The sequence below is a fragment of the Cyprinus carpio genome, chromosome A20 (assembly GCF_018340385.1).
Source record: "Cyprinus carpio isolate SPL01 chromosome A20, ASM1834038v1, whole genome shotgun sequence".
NCBI classification, from domain to species: Eukaryota; Metazoa; Chordata; class Actinopteri; order Cypriniformes; family Cyprinidae; genus Cyprinus; species Cyprinus carpio.
The window spans coordinates 13,658,008-13,674,568 of record NC_056591.1 but is presented as its reverse complement, the minus strand read 5'-3'; the positions used below and the strand labels follow the sequence as shown (position 1 = coordinate 13,674,568).

General features: G+C 39.8%; 1 pseudogene; it reads left to right on the top strand.

Moving 5' to 3' along the window:
• Positions 1-236: 236 nt before the first annotated feature.
• The window catches only part of LOC109084937, a 70,910-nt pseudogene continuing 54,585 nt past the window's right edge, over positions 237-16,561 (top strand).

Below are 16,561 nucleotides of genomic sequence, written 5' to 3'. Positions count from 1 at the left end.
TATAAAAGATTTTATACATTGTCTAACAAAGTATTTAATCATAAAGTTTGTGAATCCACACGGTCGGTTTTTGACTAAAACTGAGGATCCGCCTTCGCATCAAGATGATTCGTCCGCGTTTTTACCCCGACAGCCTTTCGCGCGCCAAATGTGGGTGTGCGCTCTGTCAGTCAAGATGAGTGACACGCTGAATGCCCTAAGCCCCGCCTCCCAGCTGCCGATGCTATTTGAGTGAGAGACGGCTGTTTTATTCACACAGAGCTGGTTGCCGGAGCGTCGTCAATGGGAAGGGAACGCCGCGTTGGAAAAAGCGCACACTGTTTAGCCAAATTTCAACTGCACCATGGTTTGCACCTCAGTTACGTGTTTGTGGACTATATTTTGCCTTCATTTATGTTTTTATGTGAACACTGGAATAGCACAGAACACAAGAGAGGGTGAGTGCTAAAGTTTCCTTCATTGCATCCTGACAGCGCGAGCGCGAGAACGAGCAAATCAGTAGTTAGTACAGATACAGTATCGACAGTCTGAAAAAACAATATTTTTTATTTTTTATTATTATCACATAAGACAACGAAACACGCCTGACTGTGTTTGATATCATGAGTGTGTATTTCCTTGACGCACAGACTTTCGCTAATCACACACGAAGACGAGTGATTTATAACTGCACACTAAACATAATAGACACAGTTTATCCGGTTAAGCTTAACTCTTTTAGCCCCCCATCTCCTCGTTATTACGTTCTCGTTTTATCTTAAAACATTAGCCTACGTGCATTCCTTTTTACTGCAAAGAGACAACAGCAACACCAAACTTGAAAAGATCGCTTGATGTGCCTTGTTAACCAACCGTTAAGTCAATTCTGCAACTTGACTGCAACATGTATCACGTTTATTATTTTAAAATAGCCTACTCATGGGATCACCATCAGTTAGTAGTAGTAAATGAGCTGTCCGGGATGAAAATCTAATGCAATCATTAAGCAATAGAAGTGCTTCTGTATTAGCTTACCAAGTCGAGTACAGATTTAGTATAAAGAGCAGTGCGTTTCTACCATACATGTCTGCACTGCAAGTATGTATATCACACATCAACATCAAATATATTAGCTACATATAGCCTGAGCCGAAGTATCGTGCCTCCTTGCTGAAATATGAAATTAAAGGATCAAATCTGTATGTGGTATAAATACTATAGGTCCAGTTGATCTTATGACTGTTTGTTGTAGTTCACTTAGAGGTTTAAATCAAATTGATTTTAATTATTATTATTATTATTTTAATTAAGATTCTGATCTTAGCTAATGTCCTTTTGAGAGTTTTTAATTACAATATTTCATCAAATTATTTATTTTATTATTTAACCAGCTCCATTTAGTCATATGACCGCACAAAAACCAGATAACGCTTCAACGAAATGTAATTTAAATAACAAAACAGCGATTAATTTTGCACGCGAAGAAGTCGTTCTGTGCGCTCGCGTGCGTATCCGCGAAATATTCAGCGGTTCAAACGAAGGAACTTTACCGATTTCTCGATCTAGTTACACCTCAAGCGAAAGCGTGCCCGTCGGTTATATTGACTCATGAACAGGTGTCGCACAGGTTTCAGATGCGCGAGGTGCTTATTGCCATAAATCTCCACCGCTGTCTGCTGAAAATGGGTCAAACTCGCGCGGTCTCTCGCATTTGGTTTGTATCTGCGCTCGCTCGCGATGTAAAATGCTTCTGGAATATGAGCGAGATGTGTGCCAGACATTAATCACAATTAAAGATGCATTATTGTAAGTGTGCGCTTTATGTGTCGTCGGCAGTGATCCTGCTGGATTCAAAGGCGCAGCAGACAGAGCTGGAATGGATATCGTCTCCTCCAAGCGGGGTAAGCTGGAAACTTTACATTTTTTTTTACTTTACAGCAAACATTTATGATTTTCACCTCTTCTGTAATGCGCTTACTGCTCGTAGCATTTTGTGTGCAACCTAAAATGATGTGGTGGTATGTGTTGTTCTTTTTCCAATTGTGAGGCTTGTTTCTGAAAAGCTAAATAATGGGTATTTTGGTTTTACTTTATACAAAGGTGGTTTCGTTCCTTATAAAAGTTGTTTGTCGATCCTAAACTAGTTTTTTAAATAAAAGTTTTAAGGAAGGCGTGTAAAATACAGACGCGTTTGTTTTAGAGTCGTTCAACTAAGGCCAACAAAGTGAACTTTATGTATTAACTTGCTGTTTTCTTAATTATGTTTTGTTCTTTTTTTTATAAGTCTTAGGCATTTTAACAATTTATTAGTGCACAAAATAACTTTTAAAAGTCATAACTAAAAAAAGCAACAACAATTAAAAAGTTTAGAATGCAGATTTTATGTTGTTAGTCATGTGATTTGAGTGCATCCAATCTTATTTAGACTTTAAACATGTTTTCATCTTTGTAACAACACATTTGGTTTTTATTAATTTAACTTGTCATAATTTCTGTCAGTTCTGCTCACTTTTATTTTAAACTTGCATATTTAAACTTCGTCAGTGTAGTCAAAGAAAGTAGTATTGTGTGTTTGTATAAATTACAAACTTTTTAATTGGTTAAAACAAATAATAAAAGACACACAACCAATAAGTGTCCAGCATACATGGAATTTAAGCATCCCGAGTTGTTTGAAAGAAGCCCAGAAATTTTTTTTTTTGTGTGTTTGTATAAATTACAAACTTTTTAATGAGTTAAAACAAATAGTAAAAGACACACAACCTATAAATGTCCGGCATACATGGAATTTAAGCGTCCCAAGTAGTTTGAAAGAAGCCCAGAAAATTACTTTTGCCGGTGTAGCCCACAGTAGTCAAGTCTTGTACATATTAAATAATGTTTTTGACTGAATTAAAAACAGTTAATTTTGATGTCACACTTTTTTTTATATATATTTTACAAAATATTTTATAGTGCAATTTGAAAACATTTTGATTGGCACTGTACATTGTTCCTGTAAGTCACAAGGAATTTTTTATTTGTTTATTTTTTAATGTACTTACTATATAAGTGTTTGCACTGATTGACAGATAACAATTATTAGAACTGCGCATATAATTGTAGATCACAAAAAAATTGAATGTTTTAGGTTAATAGTCTCAACAAGAATTTCAAATTCTCAGTTTTATGCAAAATATGTAAATAAATTAAGCACCTGGCTGCAGATGAATTCATGTAGATCTTGTTAATCGAGGAGCGTTTGTGCATTTGTTCACACAGAGGCCAGTTTTAACATGCTGTAAGATTCTCTCCTGCGGTTAGTTCTGAGCATTTTAGTAAAGCACATGATATAATGATGATTAACTGCATTTTGCTTTTTTCTCAGTGGGAAGAGATCAGCGGCTTAGATGAAAACTACACACCCATTCGCACATACCAGGTCTGCCAGGTTATGGAGCCAAATCAGAACAATTGGCTACGGACTAACTGGATTGAGAAGGGCGATGCCCAGAGGATTTTTGTGGAGCTGAAGTTTACCTTGAGGGATTGTAACAGCCTTCCAGGGGTGGGTAGGCTCTTGCAAGGAGGACGTTCAAACTTGTACTACCAGGAAACCGATGTGGAGGTGGGCAGGAATATAAGGGAGAGTCAGTATGTGAAAATTGACACTATAGCTGCGGACGAGAGTTTCACTCAGGGTGACCTGGGGGAAAGAAAGATGAAGCTTAACACGGAGGTGCGTATAATCGGGCCCCTCTCCCGCCGAGGCTTCTACCTGGCCTTTCAGGATGTAGGTGCCTGCATCGCTTTGGTCTCCGTCAAAGTGTATTACAAGAAGTGTTGGTCGATTATTGAGAACCTGGCCACATTCCCAGATACAGTGACAGGATCTGAGTTTTCATCGCTGGTGGAAGTGGAGGGCACATGCGTCAATGACGCAGAGGAGGAGGCCGACAACTCTCCCAAAATGCACTGCAGCGCAGAAGGAGAGTGGCTTGTACCCATTGGGAAATGTATATGCAAAAGCTGGATTTCACCAGAAGGGAGATGCATGTGAACGTGAGTACTTTATTTTCATTTGCACACATCTGTAGGCATGTATTAGAGCACTGCTGATTAACCTTATGTGAGACAGAAGAAAGGACATTGAAGCAATTAATTAATAAGTTATTATTATGTGTAAGACTCGCTTATGTGTCCATTTACCAAGACAATTCTTGTTCCAATTGTTTGACTGAGTGCCTAAGCATAGAATTATCCCAAAGCAAGGTAATTCATCCGAATTACAGCAAAGCAATGCAATAACAAAACAAACCATGCTGAAAAATACAAAGCAGATGACGAACGATTCATAAAATAAAAAGCAGAGTAAAAAAAAAAAAAAAAAACATGCTTGTTGGGCGGAGATAATAATGATGGATTAAATGCGGGAGCAAAAATCCTTGGCACAATAATTGGAATCCCTGTTAGTCATTTGATTTGCGGGCTCTTAATTTATAGCTTTATGCACGTTGACACTGGAATTAAATGATAACTAGCACTCCAGCCTAGTTCTCAAAAACAGCCTGCTCTCTTTCTTCTTCTCTTTTGTTCTCTTTCCATTTGGCACGGAGCCAAACCATTCGCTCGCAAACGATACTGTGTCCGGAGGAGGTTCAGCCCGTCGCCCAGTTTCTTCCGGACCTTTCAAATGACCCCAACAAAAAGAAGAAACAAACAGCCAAGGCCCGGGGTTATTTAGGAAGTGTCTAAACCGGAAACGGAATTACAGTTGCCTCTGATATACTCTGCAATTAACACTTAAACACTCTAGGTGCCATCACTGTCACTAATGGTGCTAAGCGTTGTTTTTTGGCAGTCATATGACACATGATTAGGATCTGAGGGATATGAGCTCTTGGTTTTGTGTGGTTTAAGTGGCTGTCCATCCTTTTTTCTGCCGATCTGGGTCACCTCCACCTCTATAGATTATCAAGTGTGCAGAGCAGTAATGATTTATCAGATATCTCTGGAAGGTTTGGATAGCTTTTTATGTGGTACACATACACCTCTGCTTTATTAAGTTATCATGTAAAGGGTGCTTCAGAACACTATTATGTTATCAAATGCTAAAATGGGCAAGGCTGCTTCACGCTGAGAGGTTGTTGCAAAGCTAAAAGCCATTTCAAAAGCCAGAAAGGGAGCAAAGGAGAAAGCTGATGGTGATTTGGTGTAATATGGGCTATTTGGCACACATAAAGCATAATAAAAGGATGCGTTTTATGTCTTTTTTTTTTTTTTTACAATTCCACCCTTTTTTAAAACATTCAAGAATTTTTACTCACTCAAAGTAAAAAATAAATAAATAAAAGTGAAATTTGCATGCGGTTTGAAGCAACGCCGAACTCTCAGAAAGTCTCGAATGCTTTTCCAGAGAATTAATCGCTGTTCACGTAGCCATCTTACATTCCACAAAAACAATGTTGCCTGTTTCTCGGCAAGCCGGCAACAAACAAACCCTGTCACCCATTTAGATTCCTGACCCCGTCCATTGTCACTTTATGAGTTGTGTGTCGCTCCTGGCATAAGTGGCTGTGATATTACCGCGTAGTTAATCTAAATAAAATGAGCATGAGACTGCAGCATCAGCACTTCCTCTTAGCGATCCTCCCGATATTAAATTGCCTGTTCAGAGTTTCCCCCTGGGCACCAACCAGACTGAAAAATACTGGTGTGTTTTCCCCTTCTGTCAGAGAAACAGCAATGCAGTGCACGGTATCTGGGGCTGAAGGCCTGTGAGTGACAGGGATCTTTTTAATATGGAGGACTGATCTTTCCAAGAGTATACAGCTCATGTTGCAGCTCTCTCTCTGTCTTTTTCTTTATCTTTATCTTTTCTTTCTCTTTCTTCCCTCAGGAGCTCGGCCAAGGTACTGTGACCCTGATGCCTTCAAAAGCTCCTGTTTTTACACCACCTTATCGTGTTCTGTTATAAAATCTGCACTATTTATATAGGGATATGCACACAAATAGACACTCATGCATACGGGATAAAGTCTAAAATGTCACCAACTAAAATATCAGAAGCCTGATGGAGGATTGTGTGTCTTTTCATAAAATCCATGGCACAGTATTTTAATTGTTTCTTTATGTGAACACAAGTTAAGCATTTCTACCTCCTTTTTCCTTCCTCTTCCTTTAAGTGGGCATTCGCACAACACACTTTTGCATCCATTGGCACAGTATTTTAAGTGTTTTGTTTACATGAACACAAGTTAAGCAGATGGTTTTGACTGTTGTGACGAGTCTTGAGCCATAAGTGCCGTATGTTTGGGATGCCACCAACTTTTAAAATGTCAACCTTTTTAAAAACCTCTAAATCTGTCTTTTGTGAACAGTCAACTTTTTAAAGGGTTAGTTCACCCTAAAATGAAAATTTTGTCATCAATTATTTTCTTTCATCTGTAGAGCACAAAATAAGCTATTTTGAAAAATACCTTCAAAATATCAACTTTTGTGTTCCACAGAAAAAAAGAAAGTCATGCAGGTTTGGAATGACAAAATTTTGGTCATCCCCTAACTTTTTTTCTCCATCCCTTGCTCTTTTCAACTCATTTTGTGGCACTTGTGTCTTCATTCCTTCATGCTTTTCCAGAGATCCGCTCAACACAGTAAAAAGAATTAGTATTATGAGTGTTGGAAAAAAACAAAGCAATTTGAAGTGTTCAGCAGCATGCCAGAGTTTATTGCATAGAGCTCAAGCAAAAAAGCGTCTATTTCATTTGCGAAGCTCTGTTCAACAGTGGTTACTCGGAGAAAATGGAGACACTAATTCCTTTGGAAGCAGCAGGAAAAGGAGTCCTTGTAGACAGACATGTGATCTAGTCTTTGTTTTTTTTCGTAAAGCTTTTGCGAACAATCAGTGGAATGTATGTTGCTCAGTCACATCACGTCACATTACAACCGTATCTCGTCTAAAGAAATTTGCCAAATATTAACGGATAGTTGACCTCTCTTACAGTTTGCGTATAGTTACAAGGCAAGTCTTTGTTTAGTTAATCTAAAGGGAAAAACAAGCTAGTGTTGGCTAACGGGCGAACAGGAGGAGGTACTGGCAATGGCAGGCGCTGACACCATCCATCTCCCAGATGTCAAATAGTTGGACAGAAGTTAGTCAAAGCCCTGATGGATTGCCAGAACACAGAAGGAGGGCACTAGTTGTGTAGACAACTGTGCAGAAGTAGCTGGGGTGGAGGGACGCAAGAGCAAGATCGTGCTTTGCATTTCAAATGATTATCAGGAGCTGGGGGCGGGCAGATTGTATAAAGCCTGACACACATGTGATTGATAAGGTGTGAAAGTTAAAGGCTACAAATGGTCATCCGTTAGAGAACTGTAAGTGGGCCTGAATTATTCAAACTGAGGCAAGTTCCTCGGGGAAGGCCAATGGGTCTGAAAGCTGTCCAGGGTTGATTAGAATCATCTGCTGATGGATAATGGCCTTCTCGCCTGGCCAGGGTCTTGGAGAAGAGCGTTGCTTGATTTTCCCCCGCGGTTTTGTCAGATAGAACGTGGCTTTGAACACGAGTGGAGCTGTAATTGTGGCGGCAGTCCAGAGTATTTATGTTTTGGATTGTGTGTATAGCTTCATGTTCGGCAATCACATTTTGTGTGTTTCATGGGAATCAAAAAAGTTTCTTAAGTAAAATGCAAAATGGGTAACAAACTGTCATTCATAATTAAAGCACTATTCACTAGATGTCTCTGTAGATCTTCTAAAAAGTAATTATATTAAATAATAATATATAATAAACAAACAAACAAAATAAATAATTTAAATAAATTAAAATGTAGTCACTGAGATGGCAATCCACACCATTTGCAAACAAAAAAAGCATTGAAAAAAAAACACTTGGTTCTGTAATTTCCTATTCTGGTGAGGCAAAATACTCTTTTGAACTGGTTCTTTCTTTTTTTTTTTAATCAATTCCAAGTTCATCCGAGTCTTTTTTGATTTTATCTGATAATTCTTAGTTTAACTTAAACAAATGAATAATCCTTAAGAAAGATACATTTAATTTTTATTTTATTTTTTTGTTAAAATGTTATTATGTTACAAACGAAATATTGGTTATTGTCTAGGCATAGAGAATACAAGGTTGATTGTGAATCAAGTGAGTTGAATACACGTTTTTTTGCAACTGTTGTACACTAACTGATAGTCTAACAATTGTAAAGCATAAATTGGTGTCTCATGGATCCAGACCACAGCAGATAATTGTGATTAACCATGGCATTGACAACCGCAATTCCTGAACAACATCTATATGAGCAATTTGTAATTTGCAACAAAGATACCTCAACCATTATTGGAGCCAGTGGCTCCCTTGTCATTTTCGTGAGTCCTGGCTGTGGAATATAGCACAGTAAAAAAGGACATTTCTTTCATACTAGAACAAGATCTCCTTCCCTTCCCTCCTTCTCCCTCTCTGCCTCGCTCTGTAAAGGAGAAAAAGTAGTGTGCCAGTTATGTTACTAAGTTATTGAGTTTGCTCTTAGGGAGAGAGTGAGCCGTTGGAGTTCCTGCTCCGCTGCGCTTCCAGAGGAGAATCACTCTGACAAACGACCCTCCTCTGATGCACACTGAGTGTTAAGGCCTTCAAACTGGTCACATATCACTTTCAACCCGGTCGCCGGGCACAAAGTTTCCCTGAACAATAATACACACAACAAATAGACGTTACGCTTAGGACTCCGCTTTGGTGCTTTTAACACAGGGTCCACTTCTGTCCACTGCATCCGATTAGTACTGATGAGCAGACGCCACGAAACGAAAAGAGAAGTGTGAAAATAGCCAGCGTTTAGAGAAGACGTAGCCAAGAGGGGTGTGAAGCCTACCATAGGGTGTATGCACGGCCTAAAAGAGCGCTTGTTTGGGTGGTTAAATGGAAAAAGACTCAGTTTATCAAAAACCTGATTTTCGTGCGTAAAGCGTGTGCATGCAAGGAGTGATGAGGTGTCGGAATCATGTTAGTGCTGCTGGAACTGCAAGGAAAGAGTGGTTGCTGGTAGGGAGTCTTTGTTCAGAGGGTGAAGTGCCAGGCCGATAGAACGGGCTCCTCAGGGCAAGCAAGCGTCAACTGCTCGGCCTATCCATCCCTCCAGCCCCGGCAAAGTGACCTGTCAGTTCGGCTGCTCGCCGCCATTAAGCAAGAGCACCGCAGGCCTGCACAGGGCCAGCTGCTCTGTTTGCAAAAAACGTGTGTAAATGAGGTTAATATTCACTGACCCCATTCCCAGCCCGTGAGCGACCCCGGTGACACCACGGAAATCACAACATTATAGCAAAATGACAAAGATTCCTGGCTATTCACTTCTCGGCATATTTCACATCGCCTCAACAGCTTTTGGTTCTCGCTGTAAAAACCTAGGTGGGTTGTGATCTAATGCTGCATTTCCCCCTGCTGAGTGCAAAAGAAAATGAAAGAAGCATAATATTCCTCCTTTGTGAATGCGTCTTGCCCAGCTTCTTTACTGGGTGAACTACTGAAGTTTGCATTAAAACATACTAGACATAAGCTAACATACTTTCAACCGCTGGAAAACTGCATGCTACCCATGCAAAAAGCGACAAAAAGCTTAGTTTGTGTACTAATCTTAAAACACAACGACCCATGCCAGGTTATTTGCCACTCTGATGTTTTGTGACACTGAGAGCAAGCCGCTGGTGAATTTTAAGGTTGCTGGTCGTGAACTGAATTTAATAATGTAAAACCCTTGTACACAGTACACTGAAGAAATGTTTATATTATATATTATTTATATAATACCAAAGTAAATATTTAAAAAAATGCTTAAATTATGTATATATATATATATATATATATAGAGTATATATATATATGTTATATATATCTATATATAAATTTAAATGATTTAAGTTTTAAAATTAACTGAAATGATTATTTTTATTTGTACTTATATAATTATTTATTACCGGTATAACTGCAATTTGATTAATAGAAGCACTCATGGAAAAGGATTAAATTAATGAGAAATTTTAAAATAAACTGTATTTGCATAAAAGGCATCACTAATTTGACGTTGCTTTTTGAAGTTACAGGTGTACTTTTACAATCGAATCCTCTGAGATCAATGTTTAAAAAAATAGCATGGTTATTGAAGCTTTTCTCCAAATTCCCTATTCAAAGCTGTTCAATATTCTTCGTGGTCCCTCTGCTGGGTGTCGAGATGCTGTTTGTTGAATGAGAAATAGACTAAATTCTCCTGCTCGCACAAATGATTTTAAGGAGGAGAAATGTCACACACACAGAGCTACGGTCCTTTAGCCGCTATTACCGACGCGTAACTCTAAGTGGAACACATTGTGCCAAAGAAGAATCAATAAAATTAGGGAAAGTAATGCTGTTTTTCTACTTCTTGTGTGACAGCTACGCAGCTTGATAGCAATCAATACCACATGAAAACGACCATTTGTCTGATGAGATGACAGCGATGAAACGCGCCGACGCCACTTTTCATGGATCACCAGCTGCGATGCTGCATTACGATTTATGCCGCATCATTTAGTCTGTAGGCAGGGATTGAGTAAGCGGCATTAGATAGAGCGCGGGCGGCTTTGGGTGACAAAAGTGCGTGTGTTCAAATGGTGTGCATCCATGCAGGTTCTGACAGGCCACCAGCTGTGTTTGGCTTCGCAATGAGGACTCCTCTGCCGATTCCCCATTTAGCCATTCACTTTTTGTCACCGCTGTCAAAGCTGCAGAGTCATCGAAAAGGTCAACATACCTGCTGGAAGCTACATGCCTAGATATCATGAGCACTCATATTTCGTCAATCTGAATGAATCTAATCCAATTTCAGCATTCTAAAGTTCTGCTAAGATGTGTGTTCCATATTCTTTAATGCTAAAATCCTCTTTGTTTTCCATTTGCTTAATCAATGCACTAAATCAGGATGAAATGACGTAGAAGAGATGTGCAGGTTGCCTCAGGATGTGCTTACATTTTCATTTTGCAACATCTGTCAAACAGCAAGCCAGCATTTAGCGACTTGGAAGGAAGCATTTTTCACACTAGAGGCATTAAATTCTGGTGAAAGCCCAAAAGCCTTTATATTCCTAAAAGGCTGCTTTGTTCTCAAGCACTTCTTTTCACGTTAAAAGTGACAATTTCATGTTTTCCTTCTTTTTCCGCTATCACAGAACTATCATATGCAGGAAAGCCATCTGGGCAGATGCATAGGATGAGTGAGCTGTTTGTATTTAAACTGACATGGATCTCTCCCTTTTTTGAGTCTGTTTTAACAGCAATAACCAGTTACAGGATTCCTTTCTTACATGTATTTTGCCATAATTTTAGTCCCATTCCGACAGGGGTATGTTCGAACATCACATTGTTTGCATTCGCCTCACTATGAAAAATGATGAGAGGCAAGTTGAAATCTCGCTCTTATTGGCAGGCGACAATGGTCCACCTCCAGCCAACACAAATGGGACTGTCAAAGCATAATGCATTTCAGCAAGTAATTGCAGAGATATAATGTTCCTACTCTATTCTGTTTAAAAATATACATGTAAAAAGATAAGCCATTGTTGTGCCATTGGTTTGTGCACAAAACGAGACAAGTAAATATGTTGTCAAATTGTCAAATTTAGCTTTAGCGGCATGCAAATGATTTTAACGCAGCTGCTTTTTCCTGAAGGGTTTTGTGGCCAGAAAAAACTTTTTCCTCAGTGTTTGTTTTTACCCCCCCCCCCTTTAAACCCTTTCAAATTTTTTGTCACATCTTACGTTTTTTATGGGTCAGTGTTTGTATTTCATAGGGCTACCTATTTTTTCTAGAAATCATTAAGTCTATTTTTACAACTGAGGTGTCTGGCACCATGAAGTGAATTTTTCAAAACTTATAGCGATCAGCTGTTTTTTGCACACGATTCTGATGCTAATCATTTTTAACTATAAATTTAGGAGAGTGCACTCTGACAGGCTTCTGATCTGTTTTCCTTTCTGCACAAGTCTTTCTTGTTCCTCTCTCAGGGCTTCAGAGGACATCTGGTGTGTCCCTTCAGCACAGTGAAAATGCAAAATGCTAATCTTCTCTTTTGTTTCTGCATGGTACAGAGCTACTTATCCTCTCCTCCACACAGGGTAGCTGCCAATGAATGAAGATTTCTTGTCTGCATTAAGAAGCGAACACACCCCCTAATCCAACCTGTTCGCTCTGGGATTAATGCGTGGGGGACTGTGCGAATGAGTTGAGCTACCGTTCCCGACAAGATCCATCTTTTAAACATTTTAATCTGACATTTTCACAACCCTCTAATCCAACTTTCATCTTTTTTTTTCTGTAACTGTTACAGTTCCCAGTCATCAGTCTAGCAGTTGAGTAAGGAGACATGCAAAGGCTGCAGGACATGCCGCCAAACACCAGACCCCATCCTTGGTTTTTGCTTTCTTGCTGCCTTTTGATTCTTCCCCCTTTCCTTTGTAACTCTCAGCCGTGTTTCCTTGCAGTTGGGTAGATTTCTAGCCCTCTTAGGGGGAAAAGATTAAATGCTTGCCACACAAGGGGCTGAGAGTTTGAAAGGTCTTTAGTTTCTCTCAGAGTGCGTTTCATCAGGGGGTGGAGGGAAATAATAGTGATCTATTGATAACTACTTCTTTTTCAGAGCCAAAAAGTGCACTATTCAAGCGGTTAAAATATCTTGCTACTCTCGTTTATTTACTTGTTTTAACAGCATGACATCAGAGCAAAGTGTTGTATAATGTAAGGTAAATATAGTTTTATATGACTCACATAGATGTTATATGGTAAGCTGTATTTCGAAATCCTGTCCATTGATAGTGTGATCACCTTACTAGCATGCTCCTCGCTTAATATAATGCAGACATGTTTATTTGTGGCCTGTGTCACAGTATGAAAAATGTTCTATCCATGAAATATACAGATAACCTACTACATGGCCTTAACTGGGCAGTATCCTAACAGAGCACGCTGCAATGAAATACTGTATCCCACCAATGCATATGAGCTTGACTTGACCTTCTTGTAACCCATTGTGATGGGAATTTAATTAGATGTATTTCTACGTTTTAACTCATTATTTATTGTAAATTTCAAACGTTTAGACCTTTTCCACTCAAAATTAGCTTTTGGTTTTTTGCTGTTTAGGTATATTTATAGTGTTGTAGTTCCTATATGTTAGCAGGATCGTGTCATCATGTGATACAGATGAGAGTAATGTGAACAATAAGGTGGCCATAATCACTTTGAACCATTTAAAGGTAAATAATACAGATTTACTATTGCACATACGATTAAAAAATTCCCTACTTATTATGGAATTAATATAATATATGTTAGATCTAATACACTTTATTATTACTTGCTAGACTGCGACACTAAACTGCACTAAAACTACATGTTACATAAAGTAAACCGAAAATGCAGAAAAACCTACTTGACTTTTACCAAAGTGCACTATGTGTTAAAGTGTACATTAAGTGTGTGTAAGAAACACTAGTCATCAAAGTGTGTACTATGCAGTATCTTGTAAGTAGCACAACTTACTGTTTCATTCTGAACATAGCCGGAGATCAGAAAATAATAGACTGAGGTCTAAAAAGGGCAGTACAGAGGGTTTTTAGGAATCCATCGAAAGAAAGCCATCAAGAGAAAACAACTGACAGCACAAGACCACGAGAAACAACCAGCACTTGCTTTGATGAAAGCCTGTGATTAGGACATTCCGCCTCACCTCCCTAGAGGGGGAGAACTGTTTGTATTTCAGAACGCTAATGTGGCTCGTAAATGGCAGGGCCGCCTCCCCCGAGTTCTGTGCAGTTCGACTGGACATTGTCTTGACTTTTACCTCTGGGCTTGCTATTACAGCTCTTGACTAAGTCTTTAAAAAGGCCGAAGAGATGCGTTGCTGCAAAGGCCAAAATTCGCATTAAAGCTGCTTTTGAGGCAATCCGTATCTAAAAACAACCCCCCCCCCCCCACTTCGCAGTCTCGTTACAAATGTCTAGAACATGCTGTTTTGTGTGCCTGGCTTGTCCTAAGAGATTGCAATCTATAGTGGCAAAGTCTGTTCTGCAGTTAGCATGGCCAGTTAAGGACCGTGATAGACTGTTGTTTTTCCCCTTAGCTGAAGGCAGAGGGCTTGACACGGAAATGGTAAATTACAAGATGCTGGCAACGCCACCTGCTAAAGGACTCTGGGACGACTGTCAGGCTGTTGTAAGCTCTTTCTCATTTGTTCTGTTGAGACTCACCCTGTGTTTCGAAAGGGGCCGACGATTTTATTTGTGCAGTAATAGTACATAGGTTACTGTTGCCCTGCTCCTGCGTGCTCCAGTGGTAACAGGCACATTCCATTAGCAAGCATTCATTCTAGTGACAGCTCGAAATACGCCCTGTGCTTTACAAGTCCTTCAAACAACTTTTTTAACCCGCCTAAAGCGATAGTGTTTTTCCTTTCTGGCTCCGAAAAACATTTTTATCCAGCCAAGCGTTTATGTTGGCAGGACAATGGTGTGCAGTTCCAGAACCGAAAATGGGCAGTTGCAGTGGCGGCTATCGTCTCCAGTGTCAGTTTCATAGCTCGGTTTACAATGCTCTCAAGGGGGAAGCCGCTGGCACACGGGGTCGTGGAGCGCTAATTTCCTCCTGATTACATTTTTGGCTCGCAGTCAATTCTGCAGAATTGTAGAAGACGGCATAATTGGGGCAAGCCTCATCTTTTTCTCCCATAGAAATAAAGCTGTCAGGAAGGAGGGAACAGAACAAAGCTATTCATTTCTCTTGCTGCAGTGGCGGTGTTCCTGCTTTAGCACAATGGTAGTTTCGTGGGTTTCTTTGACTAGTTCAATGACAGTATCCTGCAGTGTTCGTGTTTGAGGACAGGCATTTGGGCCCCAGAAATGGCTGTGGTTGTAGAATGTCACTCAGAGTAAATCCAGAGAGGTGGCGGTTTAGGACACTGTGCTCATGGCAGCCCCACAATGTCAGCGCTATATGTGATTTGAGGCCTAATTTTCTGGTTGGTTTTCTGTTTAAACCAACTCAGGTATTCTACTTGTGACTTCTTAGACCCCTGCTAAACAAATCCCTGTTCAGCCCGGATGAAAATAGTAACCGTTCCGAGTATGTAAAAAGCCAGAGTTGAGTCCGGCAGTTGAGAGTCCTCCTGTTTTGGTGATTTGCGATGGCACTAATCTTAGTGTGTTCACGAGAGAGCCATTGAGTGTATGCAGCCAGGTGTTGAGCTTTCTAGCTCGGCGGGGATCTTTTCCCCATACAGACTGGCTCAGAGCTGAAAAACTAAAACTAAACAGACACACCAACCTACCAGGAAAATGGTTTCTTTCTACCTTTCCCATTCCTTTCCCTTTCCTTTTCTTTTTTCTTCCCTTCCCTTAAATACTGTCCTGTTTTCTCTTTTTTTTATCTTTTTCTTTTAATTCCTTCCCTGTCCATCTTCTCTTCTGTTTTGTCATTTTTACCTACTTTTTGTTCTTTCTCTTGTTTATCTTCCTTACATGTCCTTTTCCTGTTACTTTTCTTGTTCATTTTGCTGGCATTTCCGTTTCTGTAACTGTCTTTTTTTTTTTTCCTTTTCCTCTTGCCTTCCCCTTTTACAGATTATTTTACTTTTCTTTCCCTTCCTTTCCCTCCTGTATTCAACATTATTTTCCTGTTCTTCTCTGTTACTTTCACTATACGTCTTCCTCTCCTTCAATGGGTGAAATCTTCTTGTTCAGAGTAAATGAGAAAGGAAAACTTAACATGTTTTGACTATACAACCCCGTTGGTATGTTTTTGTAATGACTCATGTACACAAGGAAAAATAAGTTCAAGGACACTTAATTAAATGAATCCAAATGGAAAAATACCCACGTTATACATGTAAACCAGTATTTCCATGGACACTTTGCCATGCACCACCTCCTTACAAACAAGAACTAGACTAGCTGCTTTCAATTACACGTCCTTACTGGTGGAGAAAGATCCTAGATATAGAATCACACCCCTTCCCTCCACTTCTCAGCATCAGAATGCTCTTGTCCTTTACGTTGCACCGGCCACACTATTCCATTCTTCTGAGCTAAATACACCCATTGACAGGTGCTTTCATGAAGCTTGTAACTGGGATTATGGTATGACTCAGCCACCCCCATCTCAACTAGGTGGGGGTGTGAAAATGAGGAATTCATTGGTTCATTCATTGAACCTCACGCGCTAGACCCTCCATTTTTAGTCTTGTCACCGGAAAGCTGCAGTATTTTTTTTCCCTCCCCATTTTTTTGCAGGCCTTTAAAGCAATCCTGCAAGTACTCAGCTCGAAACACTGGGTTTGCGAATTGGAATCGAGAGTGTTGTGGTCCCCTGGTACTAATCATTACAATGCATAGCTGTGCAAAACAAAGTAATAATTTATTCCAGGGGATTGCCGGGCGCGTGGTTTGGGGTTTAAGAAAAATCATGTGGGGCCCCCTTCCTCTCTCTTTAGGCTGAAGGGGGTTTTAAAGCAAACGAGCTGCGCAGTGTGGATTAGTGGGCTCTCAGCCGTCCCGCCCAAAAGGCCAACGGGAAA